The sequence below is a fragment of the Chionomys nivalis genome, chromosome 12, assembly GCF_950005125.1.
Source record: "Chionomys nivalis chromosome 12, mChiNiv1.1, whole genome shotgun sequence".
Classification (NCBI taxonomy): Eukaryota; Metazoa; Chordata; class Mammalia; order Rodentia; family Cricetidae; genus Chionomys; species Chionomys nivalis.
In genome coordinates, this window is record NC_080097.1 from 40,563,080 (window position 1) to 40,589,672 (window position 26,593).

A 26,593-nucleotide genomic window follows, 5' to 3' on the forward strand; every position below is an offset into this window, starting at 1 on the left:
GGTGAGGGATTATTTACAGGAGCAGAAAAGACATCTGTGTTACCAAAGCCCATTCTGCCTGGCCTGGGTGGCTGCTCACAAAAGATGGGGACCTGGAACAGACTACATAGCTTGCCAATACCTTACAGATTGGAACGTGTCCTTTCCAGGTGACTCAGTTGATCAGAGCCTCTTCATGGCCACACAACTGGTCTCTGCCCCTTTAAGGTGGTGTGGCTGGTCTGTGTGTATCTCTTGGTAGTCCTAAATGCTTACTTTTGCTTGGGGAGGGAGGAGCCTAGTGAATAGGGACTCCTGGAGCTATTTAGCTGTTTACTCCTGAGTTTAGAGATGCTTCCCTACAAGTTGGAAGGTTTCACATCCCTGATGTTTGGCTTTGTTGTTACCATCCGGCCTCTTAAGGAACTTCGATCCAAGATGGATGGTTTCATCTTAGAGAAGTGGTGCATGAAACCATGCTCTTAAGGTAGGATGCTGCTCTTCCGACCTTCAAGATTTATTCATGTGTATGCGTCCTTGATGGGCCAGTAGTAAATGTTCCTCTGTCTTTTAGTGTCATTAGCACCACGTGTTTTTCCTTTGTGGTGTTTAGTGTATGATACACTGTTTAATGTATTTCCAACACTAAGACACCAGGATCTTCTCTGTTTTGTTGGTGCTGAGGCTCGTGTGGTAGGCAGGTGCTGTATCATGGCGCTCCTCCCCCAGCCTCATGCTTCCAGGAAAGTCACACATAATTCTTACCTATTGAATGAATTATTCTTTTCTGGGCTACCCTAGTCTTTTTAGCACAGCGCGCACACACACGCACACACACACACACACACACACACACACATATATATACATACATATATATACAGAGTTCATTTTTTACAGGCTGACCCTTCAAATTTATTCACCCTGGGTCTGAATTTTCTTTAAATATAAATCTATTGTCTTCTATAATGTTCTGGTATTTGTTTTACAGCATGTAGGAAAATCCATTCTCCTGAGTTGTGAAGTTCTGACCTTGCTAGAGTTTTCCACCATTTCCTGTTTTCTGTCCCCTAATATCTTTAGGACTTGATGCTAATGAGAGCTGCTACAGCCCAGCCTGAGACTCTCTTTTCAGTCTGCTCCATCCCTTGCACTGTGGAAATGAAACTAAAGGCAAGTCCTTATCCTCCGGATACATTTCTCAGAGAAGCTGCTTCTAACTTACTACTTCTGTGTCCTGTGTCCATCTGATGCTCCAGTAGACCATAAGCAAAGCTTTCTGCCCACAGTGGCCCCAGTATTTGGTACACAGTAGGTGTCTCAGGGTTTCTTTTGCTGTGAAGAGACTCCATGAACACAGCAATTTTGGGGGGAGAGGGGTTTCAAGACAAGGTTTTTCTATGTAGCCCTGGCTGTGCTAGAACTCGCTCTGTAGACCAGGATAACCTCGAACTCTCAGAGATCCGCTTGCTCTGCCTCCCAAGTGCTGGGATTAACTGGCTTTTTTTTTTTTAAGCATGACAGCTCTTTATAAAGGAAAGCATTTATCTGGGTGACTCACAGTTTCAGAGATGTAGCCCATTATCACCATAGTGGCACATGGGAGCACGCAGGCAGACATGGTGCTCGAGAAGAAGCTGAGAGTTCTGCATCTTGAACGGCAGGCAGCAGCAGGAGTCTGTGTCCACACTGGGTGTGGTTGAGCATAGAAGATCTCAAAGCTCACCCCAAGTGTGACACACTTCCTTCAACAAGGCCACACCTCCTAATAGCGCCACTCCCAATGAGTTTATGGGGGCCAATTACATTCAAACCACCACAGTAGATCTTGACATTGAATGAAGATGTAATATCCTGTTCAGTGGGAAAGTTTGCCACGGACGTCATTGACACTAAAAGTATCTTTAGGCAGCTAAAAGGATTTTTTAGGTTATTTGTGTTTTGAAGGAGTTACTTCTCTCCTTCAGCCATGCAGTTTCTGGATGTCACACTCTGGTCATCAGGCCTGGCAGCATGCGCCTCTACTCACAGAGCCTGCCTGCTGACCCTGGACAGCAATCTTCAAGGTCATGGAAAAGGAGACTCAGGCCCTTCCCAGAGTGCCAATTATAACCCTGCTGTGAAAAAATTCAGTGTTTGTCAAATGAATAAACAAACTCCATCTTGTGCATCAGCTAAGCTGGCAAGAGTTTCTCTTGTCTGCCCTTCAGGTACGGGGAAACGGCGACTAAATCGTGGTCTAAACCACAGTGTTCTGCGGGGACCTGTTAACGTTTTGTGGCTATAGCCGTGGAGGGCTAATACTGCCTGTCTGCAGATGTTTCAAAGTGATGTCTCCGTGCTCCACAAGACTGGCATATAGAGTCATGTTCTGTGATCAAAATGGTATTGACTCTGCAAAGCCCAGTTATCCGGACCTTGAGCACTGGGGAGTTAATGTAGCACAGTGTCAGCCCCACCTTAGAACCGAGTATGTGTCTGCTACAGAGCCTGAAAGAGACAGAGAAAAACTTGCAGAATGCCAGGGAGAAAGGTATCCATTAAGTCCAGTAAGCAGAGGGAGGAATGTTTCCCCATGGTTATAAATATGCCAAGCTTTTAGAAGACACCCGTAATTAGCAAAGTGCAATCCAGTAACTAAAACCCAGATCTCAAGCTTTAATCAACTCCAGAGAACAGCACACTTGAACCCTTAATTACCAAATCCCCAACTCCCACCCCAAACCCTAAGGCCTCCAGAGGGCAGGGAACCTGTGAAATCCGAGTCTCCTAGCTCACGTGGATGCAGCCAGCTGTACGCTAGAAAACGCCCTTCTTAAATCCATGCCTTTCCTCCTCAAAGGGAGGCCTTCATTGATCGATGGTGTGGTATTCTGCTGTTGTGTGGAAGACCGAGAGAGAGAGATCCAGCACTGAGCCAAAGATGTCCCTTCAACTGTTGCAAATGTGTTGGTGTGTGACACTTTGTGTTTCCTCCCTAATACTCTGAGCTGCAATCTTAGCGGAACCGACAGCCTGCTCCCCCTCGGATACATGCTGGAGTAACAGTTTAGGATAGGTTAACAGTTTACATAACTACATTATTCCCGTCCCCTTTGCTTTGGTTGGTGGGAAGCTCAACACCGAGTTTGTTCCTCCTTTAGACAAGTTATTTTTTAGCCTAGCCTTTCAATATAAATTTCACCAGGGTTTACATATTTTGTGTGGTTTTGGTATAGCATATACAGTAAAGGTGCACCATAAGTGTTGGATAAGATTTGGCAATCTCAGACTTCCACGTTATTATCAGAAGATTGTCATCACTCCAGAGAATCCCTTGTTCCCATTTCTACTGTACTTCAGCTCTGCTGCAGCTACTCTGGCTTCCATAGCTGTAGGACATGGCAGGCTGTTGCTGAGTTTCGTTAGCCTGGAATCATACAGGAGGCCCTGTGTGGTCTTTTTGCCTGGCCCCCTTTTGCCCGATGCTTTTCACAGTCACATGGAGTGGTACCTTCTCTGGTGCTGTGCATTCTGTCATGGTACGTCCCACTCTTTGTCATGAATTTTCTGTAGAGTCATTTGGCTGTTCCCATTTGGAACAACCTCAAATGAAAAAGCTGCTGTGAAGATTCACATGTAAGTCTTTGGAGATAGTTTGCTTCTATTTTTTTTTTTTTTTCGTGTATGAGACCAAGCGTCCTTGGCTGCTACTGAGTGTATAGCAGACAGGTATAGTTAAGAAACAATATTGTTTTGAGCAGGGGGAACGACAACATAGCACTTAACAGATAGTTTGCTTCTAAAACTCTGTAATTTGACTCAGGCACAGTAACAAGTTCCTTTAAAGAATCCTGGCACTCAAGTGACAGAGACAGGTAGATCTTTGTGAGTTCAAGCCTAGCTGGCCTATACGATGAGTTCCAGGCCAGCGAGAACTGAATAAAAGTGGAAAAATCTGTAATAATTCCACTGTGAAACCATCTTTATCATAAGCCTTATTAGTTTGGAGGGGTTGGTATGGTAGGAATAATACAAGACACTATAGCTGTCCCTCAGTAGTATTAGGTTCACAGTCATAAACTCTAAGGCCAATGTTTAAATGTGTTCCCATTACCTTGGAGTTAAGGTCTAATCATATATGCAACGTGTGCCTTCGGGTAGCTGGAACAGGAATATCTTCTCATTTAGCTCCCCATGGAATATAGGTTACCATCTCTTCCAGTCTCCTCTTGTTTGTCTAGTAGGCATTATCAGGCTCAGCATTATTTAAAGCCAGATTTATTCTCATCCCGTTCCCCACCCCCTCCCAGCTTTCCTGGGATTTCCTCATCTTAACTCCTTCTTTCCGTTGGTCTTGCTAAAATTATGTGCCATCATTGGTGGTTTTCATAGGCCTTACATCTGCCCTGTTACCAAGTCTAGTGTACTCTACCTTCAGACCGCTGTCCAAGACTTACACTCTTCTGCTATCACGCCAATGCCACCACCAATTGTCGCTGGCTAAGATTAGTGCAGGATCCCACTAGCGATCCTTTCTAAACGATGTCATGTCACTCCTTTGATCAAAGGCCAAAGTCCTTACAGCATCTGAGATCGGGCAGTGTTTAACCTGGCATCTCCTGCAGTCTCTCCTGCACCGTCTACCACCATTTGCCCCATCACAGGGCTGCCTCGCTTCTCTTGAACGTACCAAGACCATTCCTGCCCCAGGGCCTCTGTGCTAGAAGAGTGTGGGCCAGGAACACCACAGCCGCTCCTCTCCTGTACACTCCACATCCTGCTACCTTGCTTCGCCCCATCCTCGGCTCATATGTCACTTCAGTTGATAATCCTCACCTGATAAACTCTTTTCTTTACTCTTCTGCTATTGTTATTGTGAGACTGGGTTTTATACATAACTCAGGCTAGCCCAGAACTCTCAGCAATCGTCCTGCCTCTGCCTCCCTTATTTTGAGATTATAGGCGTGTGCCACCATGCCCAGCCTCTGACCACCTTTTTAAAACAGGTCACACTTCTTCTGGCATAATGTTCCTTCTTTTCCTGAACTGGGCCAGACCATGAGGACATCTTCAAGTTAGAGGCTGTGCAAGAAAGAGCACCAGAATTTGGCCTTGACTCAAGATGGCTAGGACAGGCTTAGGGGTACGGCTCTGCAGTAGAATACGTGCTTAGCAAGGAAGACCCTAGGTTCAGTTCACAATGCAGAATGTATTCACTTATTCATCCCCCAAATTTCTGAAATATGTAATACAAAATTCAGGGACAAGACTAATGAAGAGAGTGGAGACCAGCTTCATCCTGGGTCCCTTTATTTCTCACAGAAGGTTCTAGAACTTTGGGCTCACCACAGCTTACATGGAGTAATCTGCCCACCAGAGCAAAGGACATAAAACTCTTGATTTCTTCCCCTCTCCGTATGGGCCACTCAACAACACAAACCAAGGTATTTTACCTCTCTATGAGCCTGACTTAGTGTTCTTGGTTTCTTTAAGTCTGGCCTCTCTGAGGCCTTCCTAGTCACAACCATGATGCTTCCTCTTTCTCTGTGGTACTATTACCACCTGTGGTGATTTCAAAGCAAATGGCCCCTAAAGGGAGTGGCCCTATTAGGAGGTGTGGTCTTGTTGTCGGAAGTATGTCACTGTAGGGGCAGGGTTTGAGATCTCTTTTCTCAAGCATCACTCAGTATGACAGTCAGTCGACTTCCTGTTGCCTACAAAATGTAGCTCAGCACCGTGTCTTCCTGCACACCACCATACTCCCCACCATGATGCTAATGCATGGAACCTCTGAAACTAAGCGAGCCACCCTCAATTAAATGTTTTCATTTATAAGAGTTGCCATGGTCATGGTGTCTCTTCACAGCAATAGTGAACCCTAACCAAGATACCACCTGAAATATATCAATTTTCCTAAGACCTGAGACTTTTTTCTTGTCCTCATCTCTGAGACTAACACCTGGCACATGGTAAGTAAGTGTGCAATATTTACCTAATGAGTTTTGATCAGTTTGTTAGCATGGTTCTACGTAGTTTCTTTGTAAGAAATTGGCTTCATGGGATGGAGGGGGCAGTGGATAGAGTCCTTGCCTAGCATCCAGGAAGCCCTGGGTTCAATCCCCAGCACCTCATAAACCGAGTGTGGTGTCACACCTTAATATCAGCACTCAGGAGGTGGAGTAGAAGGGTCAGAAGTTTAAGGTCATTTTCGGCTACCTAGAAAGTTTGAAGCCAATCTGGGCAACGTGATACCCCTGTCTTGAGGGCTGGGGAGTCAGGAGACTGGCTTCATTGTGTAGACTTCAGAGGCTGTTGCAATTAAACCTTCTTTTTGGCCTTCTTTCCTTTCCTTTTAGTCTTAGAATTTATTTAGGGGTTGGAGCAGCCACATGCACCTCAGACTTGGCACTGTGTATGTTGTTATGTCAGGCAAAGCCAACATCCTGCCTTTAGCGGGCACAGAAGAGATCTGCTACTAATTTTAACGTTTGAAGTTTAAGTTCCTTCTTATGTGGGATTTCTTGAATGTGGTTCTTAGAATCACCTTGGAGGGGAAAAAGATGGCACAGAGTGCATTGAAGTTCAGACTGATTCATGTGTAAAGTCCCCATGGAGATGCCGTTCTGAGAGATCCTGCTGGCTTGAAAGCCTACACATGTAGCAGGCTGAATGTATGGAGTGGTGCAGAGTCCATGTAGCTACTGAGAGCCTTTTCTCACTTACTCATCCTGAGAAATAATTTTATAGCATCCAGGGTACCAGATACTATTTTGTATGCATGTTTGCCCGTGTGTATGTCTATGCACCACATGTGCCTGTGAAATGCAGAAGAAAGTGTTGGATCCCCAGGAGCCGGAGCTATTGCTGGATGTGAGCTACCACCTGGGTGTGAAGAACTGAACCTGGATCCTCTGCAAGAGTGGCAAGAGCTAGAAACCACGGAGCCTCTCTCCAGCCCAGATACTAACCTTTTAAAGCCAAATCTTACTATTGTAAAATATTTTCTACTAAGTGACCCAGAAAATCGAGGCTTTTGGTGGTCAATAAGTAACATGCTGTGAGCACCCATGCATGCAGATCATAAGCACTCAGCTCTGCCCTGAAGGAGTTTACGAATTCTCTCTTCCCGTGGTCTTAAAACAAGAATAATAAGCTTGGCTGTCTGTGGTTAATTGAAAGATTACCTACTATTGAGACTTCGAGAGTTCATCTCTTTTTGTAAGTTGGAAGCAGCATTTATTATGTTATATGTTTGGTGTTGGCAGACTGACCTACTACAGAATTTGATACTATGTCTGCTCAGTTTAGAATTAACTCACAGCGGGGCAGGCTGGGAATCCCATGTGTGTGGTTCATCCTGCTCCAGTGCTTGGAACGAAAGGTGGTTATGATGACTCTTGCAAGCACAAGAGTGTCCACGCACTAAATCCTGGTTAAAAGGAAGAGCAGAGGAACAGAGAATTGTCCTTTTACATTCTTTTTAAATGGTGACAGGTACACCCAGACAGAACTGCATCTACAAAGTCACCGGTTCACCTGGAAGGGCGGAGGAGGGAGCTCCCTTGGTAGAGAACTTGTGTAAACCGGGTGTGGTGATATATACCTGTAGTCCTGTCAGGAAGCGGGAGGATCAGAAGTTGAAGATCAATCATCCTTAGCTACATTCTTAGACATAGGAGACCCTCTCTCTCTACACACACACACACACACACACACACACACACACACACACACACCTTTGAAGACCTTTGCTAAACTAAAGAAGTCTTATTCATATCAACTCTAGGTGAAAGGAGTTTGGCCAAGGATGGGGCGTGCCAGCTTTGGTTGATCACAAATCCTCATGGGGAAAGCATTGCAAACAAAGAGAATTTAAACAAGAATGGAAAATGATAGCTAGAGGTCAGATGAGGAATAGCGACCAAGTTCACATAAAGATCCTCAATAACAAGCAAAAACGTCCCCAGCTCCGTGATAGTCATTTTTATCAGCACGTTCCACTGGAAACAGGAGCTGAGACGGTTAGGACCTAACAGCCTGTTATCTCTCAAAGTATCAATACAAAAACAGGAAGTCGTTTCTCCAGGGAGTATTCTACAGAAGTCTGCAGTTCCTGGAAAGACTGTGACAAGTTCCTAATCTCTTGGCAATGGTTTTGAAACCCAGTGTTCAGCATTACTGATCCACACCGTCATTGCTAGACGTGCAGGTGATGGGTTCTGATTGTACCGTGTTCTGTCATCTGAATTCATGACAAGGCAGGGGACACACAGCAGGGACAGCCTAGAAACAGAAGAGACTCTTTACCCACTAACCACCTCTTTGTTTTTAAAAGTTAAAGATCTTTGTTTCTTTTCCTTGGAAAAGCCTTCACACAGACATGAGAGAACAAACAGAAGTATAATTCTCGTAAGCCTTCCACTTAGCTTTATGGATAGATACTCTGGTCTTTCTCATTGTATATATACTTACGTTCACATCTGCTTCATTTCACCCATAAATACTGACACACCTAAGCTTTTTTCCTTTTTAAACAAAATCACAATGTTATTATTCCTATCTTCAAAAGATAAGCAATAAAAATGAGCTAATTCACACTTAAATCTTTATTCAATAATCTCCATTAGGCTTAAAAATTGACTTTTCATGGTTGACTGGTGGTGCCTGGGATTCGAGCCTGGTCCTCATGTTTTCCCACTTAGGCTGCTCTCTACTCAAGCCTGAGTTCTTTCCTTCACCACCCCCCAGCCATTTATTTATCTGTTTTCCGGCACTTGGGAGGCAGAGGCAGGCGGATCTCTGTGAGTTTGAGACCAGCCTGGTCTACAAGAGCTAGTTCCAGGACAGGCTCCAAAACCACAGAGAAACCCTGTCTCGAAAAACCGAAAAAAAAAAAAAGACAGAGTCTTATATAGCCCAAGGCTGGCCTCAAACTGTTAAGTAGCTGGTGGTGGCTTTGAAACTCTTGGTCCTTCTGCCTCAGGCTTCGTATTAGCGGCTCTCATCACTGCTTACTTAGGAAGATGTTGGCTTGCCTGCTGTGTAGTAGGTTTTTTTTTGTGCGTGTGGTTTCATTGTGTTTTGTTGTCTGTTTACATTGCTTTGCTCATCTTCACAATAACCTTGTTGGAGAGGCCCATAATCCTGCCTCATCAAAAAGAGTGTTGGAGTTGTCTGACTGCAAGTTCAAAGTCCTAAGACTGACTTATCCCCTGGGTGTCATGGTGTCAGCATCAGCTAAGACCGTTCTCTGTGTTCAGTGAAGAAAAACTTGATGGGCATAAACAAGCTCAGCCGCCCAAAGTTCTTGGGAGATTTTAGTTGACATTTAACCAGGCGAATTCGTTTAGGCATGTACAAAGAAATTATAGAACGCTCTCCCTTTTCGCGCATGAAAAAGAAATTTGTCATGATTTTCGTGTCCTGTTTCTTACTCCTGATCATGTCTTGTGCTGCCTCGTAGTGGGTTTTTTTTTTTAAGTTTATAGTAAGTAAAAAGAGAAAAAAATAAATCTGTGCTGAAGGACATTGGCTTCTGGAATATCTGTATATCTCAAGTCATACCAGTTCTTACACACATGAGCTAATTGAAAGATACTAGCATTGGAAACTGCCCTAAAGATCACCTGCCAGAAGAGCCTCCACTCATAATAAAGAGCCCGAGTGGTTAAGTGACTGTTCGCTGGCCACTCAGTTTGGGACTTGAACTCAGCACCGTGGTCCTTCATTTATGTACTGCCATTGTGTGGCTTCACCTGTAGCAGGCCTTTCCCCTGAAGAAGCGGAAGGGAATGCTTACATCATCTGTTTGTGATGTTTAAGGTGAATACTGAATTTAGTGGATGCAAAACTCTATTGTACTGCTGTAAGACACAGGCCAGGAATGATTTCCTAGCAGAAACTAAGGGCCAGGCCAAAGATGGATATTTGAGAGGGAGAAAAAAAATTAATTTTAAGTATTGTTTTTATTATGAAGAGACAGAGAGACCGAGAGACCGAGAGAGAGAGAGAGAGAGAGAGAGAGAGAGAGAGAGAGAGAGAGAGAGAGGGAAGGGAAAGGGAGAGAGAGAGAGGGAGGGAGATAGAGAGGGAGAAAGGAAGGGAGCCTGTAAGAGGCTTAGACAGCTGGAGGCATTGGATTCCCTAGATCTGGAGTCACAAGTGGTTGTGAGCTTTGACTTGAGTGCTGGGTACTGAGCTCCCATCTTCTGGATCTTTTGTAAGAGTTGACATGCTATTAACCTGAGCCATCTCCCCAAGCAGAAAACATTTTAAGTAGGGCTATGGTTATATTTTCATGAGTTTATTTTATTTACTTATTCCTTTTGAGAATCTCATTTAGACCCATTTGGCCCTCAAGCTCAACCATATATGTGAGGATGACCTTGACTCTCCTTGGTGCTAGAATCACAGGTGAGAGCCACCATACCAAGTTTATATGGTGTTGGGATCGAACCCAGGGCTTCAAGTTTGGTAGGCAAGCACTCTACCAACTAACTGAGCTACGTCCTCGGCCCAATTTTTTGTTTTTGTTTTTGTCTTTGTTTTTAAACATAGTCATCTACATGAATAAGTTTAAACAAATATACATTTTAAGAATAATTCAGTCTTTTGGTTCCCAAAAGAAAAGAAATAGTCTTCTTTGTGACGCAACTGACTATATTCTTTTTGTTTTCATAAAAATATTTGAATCTAAAAAAGTACAAATACAAAATACTTAGGAAAAACTGAAGCGCGATTCCTCACCATGTTGTACTTCAAACTGTGCGCGTGAAGGTTAGGGATCAATGGCAGGAAACAGCTAATTTGTTCTTCAGCAAGAACTCTCGGACAATGGTTTGAAGCAGTGTGAGGATGGGCGCACTCTTTAGCTTCCTACCAGCTCATAAACATTGCCTGTCTGTTTCCTTCGTGGATAAATTTAACCTTACACTCAGCCTCTGTGTTTCCAGTGCTGTCCTGTTTGCAGAGCAATCATCAGACACAGGTTTTTGACACCTTGTGACTTACAGGATATCTCTCGGCAGACAGACATGTGCATTAATGACCCGTTTCCCAGTGTTATTTCTGGACATTACAGGAACTGATGGTGCCATGGGGTACACGGCTCTTTATTCTGGCTTCTGAGCAATAAAAGTGCATGGAGCCACTTATTTCCGTGGTGTTTGGCAGACAGAAACAGAACTGCGAGACAAGGTTGAAAAGAAGCAGCCGTTGAGTTGAGAATAAATTGATGTACATGTAGTGTCTTTGCTGTTTGCGTATCTCGTATTACAGATAAATACCAACTACCACCCAGCAGGCATGTCCCTGTGAGCGGAAAGTACACAGACGTCCAAGAACTGTCTTTGCTGTCTGTGTATCTAACAGTAAACATAAAGGTCAGGAGCTGGAAAGGTGGCTCAGTGATTAAGAGCACTGGCTGCCCTTCCAGAGAACCCAGGTTCGAATCCCAGCACCCATCTGGCAGCTCACAGCTGTCCTTAACTCCAGTCCCAAGGGGCCAAACATCCTCTTCTGACTTCTGCTGGCATCAAGCATGCATGTGGTACACATACATGCATGCAGGTAAAACATCTACATGCATAAAAATATTTTAGGGATCAGATACCACCCATATCTGAAATATAGAGAAACAGTATTATATATCTAATCACACACACACATACACACATGGTTCTCTGTCATTCCTGCTTGTAAGCCCAGCATAATGATGTCAAGTTTTATCTATTTATTTTATTATGTAGACTCTGTAATACATTTAGTAAGGTGTATATAATACACACACACACACACATATATATATATATTAGACTCTGTAATACATTTAGTAAGGTGTATATAATACACACACACACACACACACACACATATATACTGTATTGGGTGGGTTGAGGAAAAAGAAAATCCACCAACTTCAATGACTATCAACTCAATCAGTTTTATCTATGTCCCCATCCACTGAGTACATCAAACCAAACTCTACTCTTTAAGCTCTTTTATACTTGTATTTATCCATAAATGCTAAGATTTTAAATAAAACAATACTACATTACACCGAAAACCTAGACAAGGGCTGGAGAGGTGACTTGGTGGTTAAGAGCACTGGCTGCTCTTTCAGAGGATCAAAGTTCAGATGTCAGTACCCCAACTCCATAGGATCTAACACCTGCCTCCGGCCTGGGTGAGCAACCACACACAGAGAGACACATATATACCTAAGATGATAATAAAACAAATCTTAAAAACTAAAAGCCAGACAATAATAATATCACTAAATATACAATTAGTTTTGTTGTTTTGTTTTTTGAGACAGGGTTCCTCTGTAGCTTTAGAGCCTGGCCTGGAACTAGCTCTTGTAGACCAGGCTGGCCTCGAACTCACAGAGATCTGCCTGCCTCTGCCTCCCGAGTGCTGGGGTTAAAGGTGTGTGCCACCACTGCTTGGCCCTTTTTAAAGTTTTAAAATTTGTATATTTGGATCAGTATCCAAATAAGACCCATTCACTAAAATTTACTGATAATGTTTAAGTTAAAATTAAAAGAATAATTGTAGACTATACAAAACTTCAAACTGACCATTTGCAGCTTCTCAGTGTTTATTTTGGTGCTGTTAAATGCACTCGTATTGAGCGCGCCATCTCTAGAAACCCTTTTCTCTTGCAAAACTGAGTGTCCACATCCATTTAATGTTTCTCTAGCCTCTGCTTTCCTCAGACATTGGTAACCACTTCCTTTTCTTTTTTAACTTGGTTTATTTTTTTTGTGTGTAGGCATGTAGGTACATATGCCACAGGACCACCTGTCCCAGGTGGCACCATCCCCAGTGTAAGGCCCCACATACATTAATTATTAATCAAGAAAATGTCCCACAGATTTGCCTACAGTATGATGGAGGCACTTCTCAGTTGAAGTTCTCTTGTCAATAACCCTGACTGTGTGGACAAAAACTCTCTAGCATGCCTGAAGTTTCTAATTCATCCTCCCTCTCTCTCGCTCACTGTGTGTGTGTCCATATGTACATACACGTATGTATGTATGTATAAAGCAAAATAGTTTTAATTATTTGAGCATTTCTTTTTAGATTTTTTTTATCTCCGTGTATGGGTGTTTTGCTTACATATATGTCTGGGCACCACTTGTGTACCTAATTATCGGAACTAGAGTTATAGACTGTTGTGAGCTACCGTATGTGCTGACAATCAAACCCCAGTCCTCTGGAAAAGCAGCCATCTCTGCAGCCCCCTTGGAGTATTCCATGCATGTATACAATGTATCTCGATTATATCTACACCAGCTTTACATATGTACCCCTCCATTGCATGTCCCTTCTCCAACTTAGTGTCCCCTTCTTTTTAAATGAAAGAGAATTACAATAACCCACCGATTCAAGTTGGTACCATCTGTATGTTCATGGGTATGGAGCTACCCACTGGGGCATAGGCAGCGTACCAGTGGCTACCCACCTACCCCAGCCCCCAAATGACTCTTCCCTGGAAGTTATCAACTGCTGTTAGCTCAGCAGCCAGGAGTAGGACATGTAAGACCCTCCCCAATCACTAATCCCCACAACCGATATGCAATGTGTTTTTGTTTGGGGTTTTTGTTTGTTTGCTTGCTTTGCTTTTCTGAGACAGTGTCTCATTGTGCAGCCCTGGAAAGCCTGGACCCCCTGTGTAGACCAGGCTAGCCTCAAACTCACAGCTGTCCCCTTGATGCTGCTTCTGGAGCGTGCATCACCACGGATCTTTTGTGAATTTGCATTTCTAATGTTCCTAGCATTTCCTGCCTTTTCTGGTCTGAGACTATATTTTAGGAATGATTTTGAGGGAGCTGAGGAGCATTCCTTTCATTGTGTACTTGGGAGGTAGAAGCAGGGTTGATCTAAATCAGTGGTTCTCCATGTGTGCGTTACAACCCCTTTGGTGGCCAAAATACCCTTCACAGGAGTCAGCTAAGGCCATCGAAAACTCATTTCTGTTATGATTCATGACAGTAGCAAAATTACAGTTATGAAGTAGCAGTGAAATAATTTTATGGTTGGAGGTTACCATGACATGAGGAACTGTATTAAAGGGTCACAGCATTAGTAAGATGGAAAACCACTGATCTAGAAGCTAGCTGGTGCTATACAGTGAGACTCTATCTCAAAAAACAAACAAACAAACAAATAAAAAACAAAAAGGAGGGTTGTCAGAAGAGCTGGAGAGATGCCTCAGCCATTAAGAACACTGGCTACTCTTTGAGAGGACTCAGGTTTGATTCCCAGCTCCTAAGTGGCAGACCACAAGCATCCATAACTCCAGTTCCAGGGAAACCAACATCCTCTGCTGGTTTCTGAGGCCTCAGGCACTCACAAGGTACACAGACATACATTCAGACAAAATACCTATAATACACATATTTTTTATGACTATCATTTAGACTTGAAGATTTGGGAAAACATAGCAAGCTTTGTTCAGATTAAAAGCCAGTTTAGTACATAATATCATCTTTATTCTATTAAGATTTATTTTAAATGACAGATCTGTGATACAGAAAGCAGTCTAAAGCTAGGCCATCTTGAGTGTATTGAACGTATCTGTAATATAAAAAGCAAACACAGAATTATAAAATTGATTTGTTCCTGTTATAGATGTCTTCATTAGGCAACCATTAAAATCAAGAAGAAATAATGTTTCTTCTTGGAAGGAAAAACAATAATGTTCTTTACCTCCCTTTGACTTCTAATTCAATTTTTGCATACTAAATACTTGCCCCCCCCCCCCCCCGCCAAAACCAACTAGATTGACTTACTAGGTAGGAAGCTGGATTAAATGTCATTTAAGTAACATATAAATGTAAGTTGATTCCAGTGGTTGGTCACATAAGAAGACACTAAGCCCTGAAGAGGAGCCACAAGGAGACAGATTGCAAGGGGCCTATGTCTCACCTTCGTCCTCTTCTTAGTTTATATCCCACTGATCTGACATTAGGTTCCCCCTTAAGTTCATCACCACTGTCGACCCCGAAATCTTGACTCCCATCACTTGAGTCCCCAGTAGCCTGGGTTCCAGATTGTGCTGAAGAGAACCAGCGAGATTGGCTCTTCGTTTTCCACTCTTCCATTGTCAGGGTTAGGCAGCATTTCCAGTGCTAACAGACTCCTTATGTCCCCCATACACTCAACGGTCTTATGAAGATCATTGTTTTCTGCCATGGCCATTGCAAGCCAGGGCAGTGGTCCTCAGTGTGTGAGCAGAGGTCTCTTGAACTCTTCTGGGATTTTTCAGGAAATCAATGAAGTAAAAATAGTTTCATGTTTGGATTTTTTTTTTTTTTTTTTTTTTTTGGTATAGGATCTCATGTAGCCCAGGCTAACTTCAAACTTTCTTTCTTTCTTTTTTTTTTTCCGATTTATTTCGACTTCAAACTTTCTGTGTCGCTGAGGATGATGTTGAACTCCTCATCTTCTTGCCTCAAGTGCTGATCAAAGGCAGGTATCATTTTACACAACAAATACTACTCTCCGCTACTTCCCTGCCTCCTTTTTATTCTCTTGAATACACAGTGGAATTTTCCAGAGACATGACTGGTAGAACTGTGACTCATTGAATGTGAAAGCAGATAGGACAATCCAGCCGCATTCTGTCCAGAAACTTCCTAAACTGTAATGCCAGTCTCCTTACTAAATTGTTTTATTTTTTAAATCAATCATAAAACTGGACTGCTTTTGTTCATGTGTAAATAAGCATGTATTTTGAATAAAACCAATAAATACAAATTTTAATTTTTCTTAATTTTAATTTTTAAGAAACTAAATTTTATAACTGTAACTTACAAAAAATTTATGGAGCCCTCCATAATGTTGAAGATTAACATAAAAGGATTCTGACACTAAAGTATTTGAGGAATGCCAACCCAGGATTGTTTGAGACTTGCTGAAATACATGCAAATTACCTCAAAGCCAACCATCCTGTGTTCTCATTTCATTTCTGTTGCTGTGATAAATAAAATACCCTGGCCAACCTCCCCCCCTCACCAAAAAAAAAAAAAAAATCATCTGGGGAGAAAGATGAATTTTAACTCACGGTTCCAGGTTGTTGTTCTTTCCCACTGGGAAATCATGAGCTGGGGAAAACTGGCCACGCCACATCCACGGTCAAGAGCAAGCAGAAACCCACACATGCATTTCCATTTACTTACTCATCTCAGTTTCTCCAGTTCTCTATAGTGCAGGACACCTGTCCTAGGGAATGGTGCTGCCTCCCAAAGACATGCCCTCAGGCCAACCCACTGTAGACTAGTGGTTCTGGGTTGTATCAGGTTAACAAGCAAAGCCAACCTTCATATTCAGCTCTCCACAATATCCTGTGTTTACTTCCTCTTGTTGACCATCCTCACTATCAGAAACAGCAGTGTGAGGGGGCTGAGAATTAGTTACCAAACAGCTTAAATTTCTTCTTGAACAGTAACTATGTTCGTGACCCTAAGCAACATCTTTTGCCACTTAAATATCTCAGATATCACATCGATAAAAAGGCTATCTGGTAATGATTATCCTTAAGTGTATGACAGTGGTGATACCTGCTTGTGATTCCAGTACTTGGGAGGCTGAAACAGGAGCATCGTGAGCTCAAGGCCATCCTGGACTACACAGTGAGACTCTGGTGCAAAAATACCCTCAAAGAAATAAAACCATGAGGATTAAAAGAGAACCTACACATTAAATATTATCCACATAGATGAACTTTCTTTTTACAATGACCTAATCATAAAATTGAAAAAGTAAAGTGAATATTAGCTTATTTAACTTCTTTGAAAAAGAGATGCCCTAAAGCTTAGTTCATGTTTGCCTTAAAGGTGCAGTAGATAAGAGATCTTTTCGTCTTGGTCCCTTGAGCATGCCAGTGAAGTGTGTTGACTTCTCCTAGTTTATAGTCAAACCTTGCTTCCCTAAATTGAATACTCCCCCGCCACACACACACATACACACACACACAGAACGAGGTGACCGTAGGGTAGTAGAATCAAAGGAAGCTGTTTTGTCATGGTGACCACACCCAGGACTACAGCAAGAATGGGACTGTGGCGATTTCTATCTAGTCTGCAGGTACGACACCTTGAAACCCTTGAAACCCGTTCTTACTTCTTGCAAGGCCTGCCTAACAGCAGGTGCCGATGGAAGGTCGTGTTGTAGGTCTGCTGCCAGGAGAGGTTCAAAGGACAGCCATCTCTTTTCTCTTTTCTCGATATCGGGTTTGATCCAAATGCCCACCAAACAGATTTCTTTTCTAAACGTCCAGTGTTAATGAGCTTAATTCGATAGAACCTAATGAATGGGTTGTGTAAAATAAGAGTCTTTTCTTTCTTTCTTTCTTTTTTTTTTTTTTGAAATGGTCTCACTGTGTAGCCACAACCTGGCCTCGAAGTCACTTGGAAGCCTGTCCTGGTATTAAACTAGTTATTCTTCTGCCTCACTCTCCCAAGAGAATTGCAATCCTATTAGGTCAGTTTCTGTCCTGGTACAGAAACATTCTGAGGACCCATTTCTTCTGCTTCTTGGCCAGCAGACTGCCCTTGTTGCTTGCCTCTATTTATATCTGCTTTTGTGATATCAGCTCCCTCTTCTGTCAAAGACTTGAGTTACCTTCCAACTTCAGAGGCTGACGTGGGTAAAACTACGGAGGATCTACTAGCGTATCTGAACTACATACACACAGACGTTCTGTGTCGGCACAAGAAAAGACTTATCTGTAGGTCCTGTACTTCTGACAAAAGACTTACTGCATAAACTGCCGACAGCCCTATGTGGGGCCGGGGGTTATTTGCTATCCCCAGATTCTGTCACTTATCTGTGGCCCAGGTCACACATCCCATCAATCAATCCTCTCCTGGGCCAAGGGGAAGATGGTTATCTCCTTATGAATGTGGGCGGATCCCCCAATGGAGCCTTGCCTACTTCTTGGAGGAGTTTGGTGATCTTCCAGAGCTGGTTAGCCATCAATATTTTCATGCATTAGAATTTTGTAGCCCTCATCTAGATTCAGCTAGAGGAATTTCATGCATTAGAATTCAATAGTCCTCATCTAGAGTCAGCTAGAGGAATTTCATGCATTAGAATTCAGTAGATTCAGCTAGAGGGCTGTACACGTTTTGCTGTGTGACTGGTTTTCCAAGTCACTCACTGACCCTCTTCCAGCAGCAGTAGTGACTCCCTACTTACATGGTAATAGAAACTGCCAGAGTGGACATTTGACACCAATTCAAGTTTCCTTTATCCATATCTCTCCAGTATTCAAGACTGACACCGCAGAGCCAAGGATTCTATCCCCCATCCTGGAATCAGTGTAGCCTAGCACTGTGGTCCAGAGGAGTCCTCGTCTCTGCTGGATGGCCTTGATTCCAAGCCTGAAGAGGTCCCCATCTCTTACTGTGTGTGTGTGTGTGTGCGCGCGCGCATGCCCATGGGCTCATGTGTTCCAGGGCATCCATGCAGAGGTCGGGGGGGGGGGTGATTTATGGAAGCTGTTCCTTTCCTTCCATTATGTGGGCCCCAGGGATTGAACAAGTTGTCAGGCTTGGCGGCTAAGTGACTTTTTCTGCTGAGCTCCCGGAACAGAGCACTCGCAGATTATGCCTTTCCTGCCTCTCTAGCCATTCCTTCACTGCTTATAATGATGAGTTTGAGTAATTATAGTGCCTGCCTGCCCTGTTTGCCCTTCTAGACTTCATGAATTCAGGTTCCCTTGGGGGCTCAGTGATTAACCATTGCCTAGCAGCTCACACCTAGGTTTGATTCTTGGCAACATAGACACACACACACACACACACATACACACAGACACACACACTACTTCTGGATCCCGAGTACTCACACAATAGGGATTTGATAAATATTTATTAGATGAATAAATCAACAAGAATAAATCCGGGAGAGTTATTAGCGCAGGCTGTGCCAGCTGGTGACTGCAGATGTAGTTTTATAATGCCATGCACTTTCAATAACTGTATCACATTTGTGACAGCTAGACACTTTTCCCCTTCTGTGTGACATGCAGATATGAGACTGCTGCAGGAGTAGGTGGCTAGCTATCTAGTTCCTTACCTCAGTCTCTCCTTCCCTGTGACCCACCCAAAATAGATACACCGGCAAAACACATGCACGTGCACACATGCACACACACACACACACATGCACACATGTTGGGGACTGTGGACCCCCTGACCCTGAATTTCCTGTAAACAACTTGTTTTCCTGTGCTTGTAGCTGCTCTGAGCACGAGACAGGGGAGTGGTTTCTGGTGGGCTTGCTGCTGAAAACCCCTGAGAGTTGAGGCATGGCCATTTAGTCAAGGAGACCCTATATAAGCTGCCCTGGAACACAATAAAGTTAGCATTCTTGATTCAAGGGAGCATTCTTGGTGTCCTTGTTTCAAGAGTGCTCTCTCTCTCTCTCTCTCTGTGTGTGTGTGTGTGTGTGTGTGTGTAGCGCAATGCCTGCTCTACGTGCTATGATATGGTCTGTGAGCTGGGCAAGGACCTGGAGATTGACATACATACATACATACATACACACACACACACACACACACACACACACACACACACACACACACAGGAGAGGAGAGGGAGAGGAGGGAAGAAAGAAGGAAGGGATGGAGGGAGGGGACAGAGACAGATACCCACCCACCATCACAGCTTGTACATATAATAATGTAAAGGGCAAAAGTGGGTTTGGTACTCTGTCTTCTTGACTCCCCTGACCCCTGCCCTGCAAATCTCAAGTCTTTTAGTTAGATCTGTTAATTTGCCTCATTCTGTTTTAAAAGAAAATAACAAAAGAAGTCTTCTTTAAGATTTACATACTCCTTGAAATTTAATTGTGTTTTTTTTTTTTTTTTTTTTTTTTTTTTTGGTTTTTCGAGACAGGGTTTCTCTGTGGTTTTGGAGCCTGTCCTGGCACTAGCTCTTGTAGACCAGGCTGGTCTCGAACTCACAGAGATCCGCCTGCCTCTGCCTCCCAAGTGCTGGGATTAAAGGCGTGCGCCACCACCGCCCGGCAGTTATTGTTGTTTTTGAGACAGTCTCACTGTCTAGTCCAGGCTGGCCTCCAGCTAGCCATTCTCTTGCCTCTGCCTCCTGAGTACCAGGACTATAGGCAGTGCCACCATGCTTAGGACCCTAAAGTACCTAAAATTCCCTATCAGGCTGAGGAGTAGAGGTCAGTGATGGAGCATTTACCCAGCAAGTATATAAACTTGGATTTGCTCACCGGGACTGCAGAGAATGGAGGGAGAATAAAAAGGGGATGCGCTGATTATGAACATTACCCATCTCTTGGAGCAGGTCTCCAACCACATCCATATATTACTACTTAACTTTTCACTTACATCTAGAGTTTGTTTTCTTTTTAATTTTTTTATTTATGTGTATATGGACATTTCCCCTGTATGTATGTATGTATGTACACCATTTATGCATATTGCCTGCAAAGGGCAGAGAGGCCATTGGATCCTCTGTGGGTGCTGGAAATCAAATCCATGTCCTCTGGAACAGTGTTCTTACCCACTGAGCTATCTCAGTCCCCAGAATTTGTTTTCTAAAAAGATCCTGTGCTTTTTAGAGGAAAAGAAAGTGGTCAACAGAAGTGACAAGAAACTTACAGGCTGCTGAGAGGGCCACTCAGTGTGTCCCATGGGGAAGGGAAGATGACAGAAAGACCAGCTGTTTGTAAACTGTCTGTGGAAAATCCTTTTGTGCACTGTGAAGATTTGTTGCTGTGACTGTGACTGACCATTAGCTGAACAAGGTAAGGTTAGGTGGGAAAGCCAAACTGAGAATGAAGGGGTGAGGAAGGGTGGAGCCAGAGTTGCCAGCTGATGCAGAGAAGCAAGAGGAGAACGCTGTACTGAGAAAAGGTACGGAGCCACGTGGCTAAACATAGGTAAGTATTACAGGTTAATTTAAGTAAGTGTAAGAGTTAGCTAGTAATAAGTCTGAGCTATCAGCCAAGCATTTGTAAATAAAATTAAGCCTCTGTGTGATTTATTTGGGACCAGGCAGTCAGGACAAAAAAAACTCCACTTACAGAACTAGGTGGAGAGACCATTTAGATTCTACAGTGTTCTCAAGCCGGGACTCAAGGGGTTCCCAAACGGTTGGATTCTGAGATAGGGCTTAATCGTGTCACATTTCCCTGAAGCCAATGCTCCCTTTCTCTCTAGCCTCCCAGTTACTGGCACATCATAGCAAGAGCTTGTCTGTGAATCTGCAGCAGACTCCCGGGCACCAGGCCCGCTGGAAGGAAAGGTTAAGTCCCGCAAGATGCCGTTTAATTTGCCCACCTGCAGCCATCTCTATCCTCATCCTCATAGCTAATTCTGGGATCCTTGCTGCTACAGGGAGAGACACCCTGCTAGGCATCTGTAAATAGATTCCCCAGGTGCCTGGCGTCTAGGAGAATGGCAGGTGCCAATCACATTTCCCGCTATGGAAGTTACAGACCAGGCTGTCATACTCCAGCCAGCCGCGTCAGAGGAGTACTGGTGGCTTCTCTGCTCCCACCCACGTCATAGGCACACTTTAACTAAATGCGCGCCCCCTCCTCAGAGTTACAGGTTCCTACCCCAGAATTCCCTCGTCTCTGCTGCCCAGGAGTCAGACACGGTCTGAGCTCATGCAAGCGTCACCTTTCCTCCCAGACTTCAAGAAGGGGCCCTCACTCTGCACATGGGTTTCAACTCTCATCAGAGTCCCTATCGTGCTGTGTTTTCTGGTTGTCCATGGAGTTAATAAATCATCTAATAAATCTGTGAGGACAGTCTGCCTCAGTATCTCTATTGATCCCTAAGCCTGAGACCCTTCATAGACCTCAAAGAGAAAGGTTTTGTGGTATATATGCATCTGGGTCCTGTGTGCCACGGTGTGGCATAAAAACACATAAATGGTTCTGTGACCAATTGGGGTCACATGGGTCTTAGGTAGCACCCCACAATTTCCCTGACTCACGATAGCAGTGGATTGGATTCTTGGGCAAGTCAGTAAACAGGGACTAAGTAGGAAGATGGTAACTAGATGACAGAGGAGGGGACAACAAATCCTTGGGGACCAGATGCTTCATCTTTCAATATTGCTATCACACAAATTGAATATATCTCTTTGATATATATTAAGTAATTTAACTTGTTGCCAGTTAGGGCGATAGAGTCTGTATATAGAAAGAAAAACAGTGATTTTTTTTTACATAGGCTGATTTGAGGGCTGAAGTTTGAAGTCATTAAATAATTATTTCAGAATATTAATTTCCTTCATTAATATGTGTCATTAACATGTAGTATACACTCAGAGTATGCATTTTATCAATTAAATCCCTAGTCTGGTTGCGCTGATATTAAAAAGCACTTTTTAAAGAATTTCTTTCTTTTTGTGTGTGTGTTTGTGTGTGTGTGCATGTGTGTAGCTCTTGTCTGCACATATATATGTGTGCCTAAAGAGTCAGAAGAGGAAGTTGGATCCCATGGAATAGAGTTACAGACAGTTGTAAGCTTCCAGATGGGTGCTGGGAATGAAACCCAAGTCCTCTACACGAGCAATGAGTGCCCTTAACCACTGTGCTATCTCTCTAGTCCTGGCAAAACAATTCTTAATGGTAAATATACATGGGTCTCAGTGGCCTACTGGGAGAATATGGGTGTCTTACTGAAAAGAAAAGGAGTTTGCGAAAAGCCTGGTGAGACAGCTCAGTGGAAAGAAGGGCTTGCCATGAATTAATGAGGTGAATTGCATCCCCAGACTCACATATTAAGCCACATGTGCATAGGACAAGCATCTGTCACCCAAGTGCTCCTACAGGGAAATAGGAAACGGAGACAGGAGAAGCCACAGGAACGTGAGAGCCAGCTAGTCCTGGGTGTGCAGTGTAGAAAAGAGCTGGGACTCTATCTCAAACAAGGAGGAAGGCGAGGCGAGGAAGGACACCTGAAATAGTCTCTCATCTTTGTCCACACAGAAGCACAACTCTCACCTATAGTGGTATTATATTTGTGTTTTAAATAAAGCTCGCCTGAAGATCAGAGAGTAAAATAGTCACACTGGTCAGCCGTGCAGACCAGGCAGTGGTGGCACACACCTTTAATCCCAGCATCCACACTAGTTAGCCATAGAGGCTGGGCGGTGGTGCATGCCTTTAATCCCAGCACTAGAGATGAGTATAAGATGGGAGGAGACAGGTCTCAGTCCTGGTCTGAGGATTCGTGGAGGCAGAATCGCCATTTCGGTCTGAGGTAGAGGTAAGAGCCAGTGGCTGGCTGCTTAGCTTTTCTCATCTTCAGTTTGAACCCCAAAATCTGTCTCTGGGTTTTTATTATTCATGCTACGTACACCAAAAAGGGGATAAGAGACAGTTTATCCTGGAGCCAGATATGACTGACCATGGCCAGTGACATGCTTCAACATGTTTCATGAACTTTCTATATTGTGGCAAAAAAGAGTCACAATTCATTGGTGGTTTGAGTCTGCTGGCCAGGCAGTGTGCCCTCCTCCCTCACCCTTCATGCTAATTCTCTTTGAGCCGATTCCAGGCATCTTGGCCTTGACCTCGAGGCCTGGCACTTCAGGACATTCTGTGTTTATGTCTCTACAACTGCTTGCTTGCAGCAGCTTATATGAGCAGCACCTCATTGATCAGCTGGCTGGAACTTCTTCAGCATCTCTGTCAAAACTCAGCCTGAGACATGCTGGAGATTCCTAGGAGTCCCAAGCAAGAGCTTGGTGAGGATGCAGGAAGCAAGATCTGATACTTTGAAGGTTTGGACAGGGAGCAGAAGAGATGGTTCAGTGGTAAGAGTATTTGCCTTTCTAGAATTTGAGTTCCAGCAAGCCTCATCAGGGGCTTATAACCACCTACAGCTCTAAGTGGATCTGATGCCTCTGATCTCTGAGGTGTCTGCACACGTGTACACACACACACACGTGCACACACAAATTAAAAAATAAAAATAAATCTTTAAAAAGTTTGGGCAAACACATATGCCTGTATGACCAACGCCTCAAAGATGGAACGTGTCTATCATTGCCCTTTCAAAGTAATGCCTGCTCTCACTGCTCAGCTCATCCACTGGTCCAGTTTCTTTCACCATAGGCATGACCATGTTGGTCTGTCCTGAAGCTTCATATGAATGGGTCCACATAGATAATAAATACTCCTTTTGTGTTTTTTCCTTGCTTTAGCAAGTTATTTAGATTTATTCATGCTTGGGGCATTCCAAGAGTTCATTCCATTTAAAGCAGTTTTCTTTGTATTTTATTAAATGTCAGAATTTCTTTATCCATTCCCTCTTAGGAAGGCATTAAACTGAGTTCTATTTGTTACAGTAACATTCTTTTTTAAAACCAATGAAAAACAAATATGCAAATGTTCTGTGAATGCAACTGCTCTCACAGGCCCTGTGCACTGGGAGGGAAATTATAAAGGTCATGCAGTTTGTTGGCATTCCCTCATTTTTTATTTTTAAATGGCATTTCTAAGAAGCAGGAAAGACCATCTTTTTTTTTTTTTTTTGGATTTTCGAGACAGGGTTTCTCCGTAGCTTTTGGTTCCTGTCCTGGAACTAGCTCTTGTAGACCAGGCTGGCCTCGAACTCACAGAAATCCGCCTGCCTCTGCCTCCCGAGTGCTGGAAGTAAAGGCGTGCGCCACCACCACCCGGCAGGAAAGACCATCTTTAATAAACTGTCTGAATTGTAGAGAGTTTCTAAAAAGTAAACTGACACTGGTGCAAACCATGCCTTTGGTAAGTCCCAGAGGACCACAGACCTTCCTTTCAATCTGAAGACTCTATCCACCGGAGTCTTTTAACCTCTGTCCAGTTCTCCACCTCAGGACCCACCAGCATTGCAAGCCACTGCGCCGGGAAGCCCCTACTTCCACTTCTTATCTGCAGATTTTTTGTGAGCACAGTCCTGCTGGCAGAGGATGGAGATGGTTGTTTCACTTGCAGAGACATGCAGGAACTGTGGAAGGAAGGATTGCATTTTCCCCAGACCACAACACAACCCCTCTGTTGGTTTTCAGCTTGACACCTAAGACAGGCATTCGTCACCTGAATCAGGTGGCACATTTATTACACCCCAAGTCCCAGGTCTATAACCGGCTCCATTTCTTGAGAGAACATTTTGCATCCCCTTGCACCACCACAGGGAGCCTGTGCTTCTGTGTCTGGACTTTGCAGGGCTCCTCTGTTCCACCTTGGGTGTGGAAGTGGCGTCATCCATTCTTATATTGAAATGTGATTTTTAAAAGGACTTGTGAATGAAGTTGTTCTGAATACACCCATAGAAGTCTTTTTGACTGCTTTCCTTTCTTTGGGGTTGTAAGGTCATATTATTAGATTGTGCTTCATGTTATTAAAAATCAGCTGGGTGGTGGTGGCGCACGCCTTTAATCCCAGCACTAGGGAGGCAGAGGCAGGCGGATCTCTGTGAGTTTGAAGCCAGCTTGATCTACAGAGCTTGTTCTAGGACAGCCAAGAAACCCTGTCTCGGAAAAAAAAAAATCAAACCATTTTCTAGAGTGATTATACCATTTCACTAGGTACAAATCTTACTACCGCCACGACCACCACCACCACTACTTCAAAACAGACTAAACAACACTTTTTCTTAGACCTCACAATTTTTATGGGTCTGGATCCCTTTCAAGGCTCCAATAAAGGCAATAGTTTAGATTGAGTTCTCACGTGGCAGCTCTGCTGGGGCAAGGCCCCACTTCCAAACTCAGGCAGTTGGCAGAATTCATATTCTGAGGTCATATGACCCAGGGCTTCAATTTCGTGCTGGATGTCAGGAGAGTTTGACCCCTGTTCCTAGAAGCTGCTTGTAACTCAAATAAGTAATTTGTGAGGGACCTGTGAGATGTCTCTGCAGGTATTGCTCCTACTGCACAAGCAGAGTCCTGACTTTGATCTGCAGAACCAAGATGGAAAGAGAGAACCAATTACTAAGAGTTGTCCTCTGACCACCACACATGCCTTGGTGTACACACATGCTGGGAGCCGATTGAGTGGCTGCCATTACAAGATGGCGCTTGGCCCCGGCCTCGCTTGCTGGACAGCTCCATATTAGGCAATGCAGTGGAACCGTGCCTCTCGTATGTGCAGTGACGATGATGTGCTTAGGGCCAATCCCGTGGCCAGGAGCATCGGCAGGCGCGCATCGGCCAATCCAGGCACAACTCGTTCCCTTACCCCCTATATAAGCAGCTGCCGTTTGGCGCTCGGGGCCCCTCGCTTCCACTCTCCCTTCAACCAAGAGGCTCCAATAAAGCGTGATTTGGGAAGAATCCTCGTCTGGTGATCGTCCTTTCTTGCTGGTCAGGGAGTTCGCCGCGCACACACACACACACACACACACACACACATGCACACCCACATACATGCAATAATAATAATAAATTCAAAAGGAAAGTCAGTGTTGTAAAACAATTGCTTTGTTCCTAAGCCTCAGGGGTGTATCTCCTATAAGATTTTACCAAAGACTTTACCACAGCCACTTATCCACAGCAGTTACCTCTGACATCCTCAGAGCTTCTGGGTTATATAGATCAAGTGTCTGGGCAGCTTACACAGCCGCCTGAACCTGATCAAGAGACGTCT

The 26,593-nt window shown here is 43.9% G+C and overlaps 1 non-coding gene across 1 annotated transcript; it reads right to left on the minus strand.

The window, feature by feature from the left end:
* Nucleotides 1-3,641: 3,641 nt before the first annotated feature.
* LOC130885395 (small nucleolar RNA SNORA63) lies at nt 3,642-3,774 on the minus strand. The gene has a single exon (XR_009058158.1). It is a non-coding gene; the product is annotated as a small nucleolar RNA SNORA63 (small nucleolar RNA).
* Between the last annotated feature and the right edge of the window lie 22,819 nt (nt 3,775-26,593).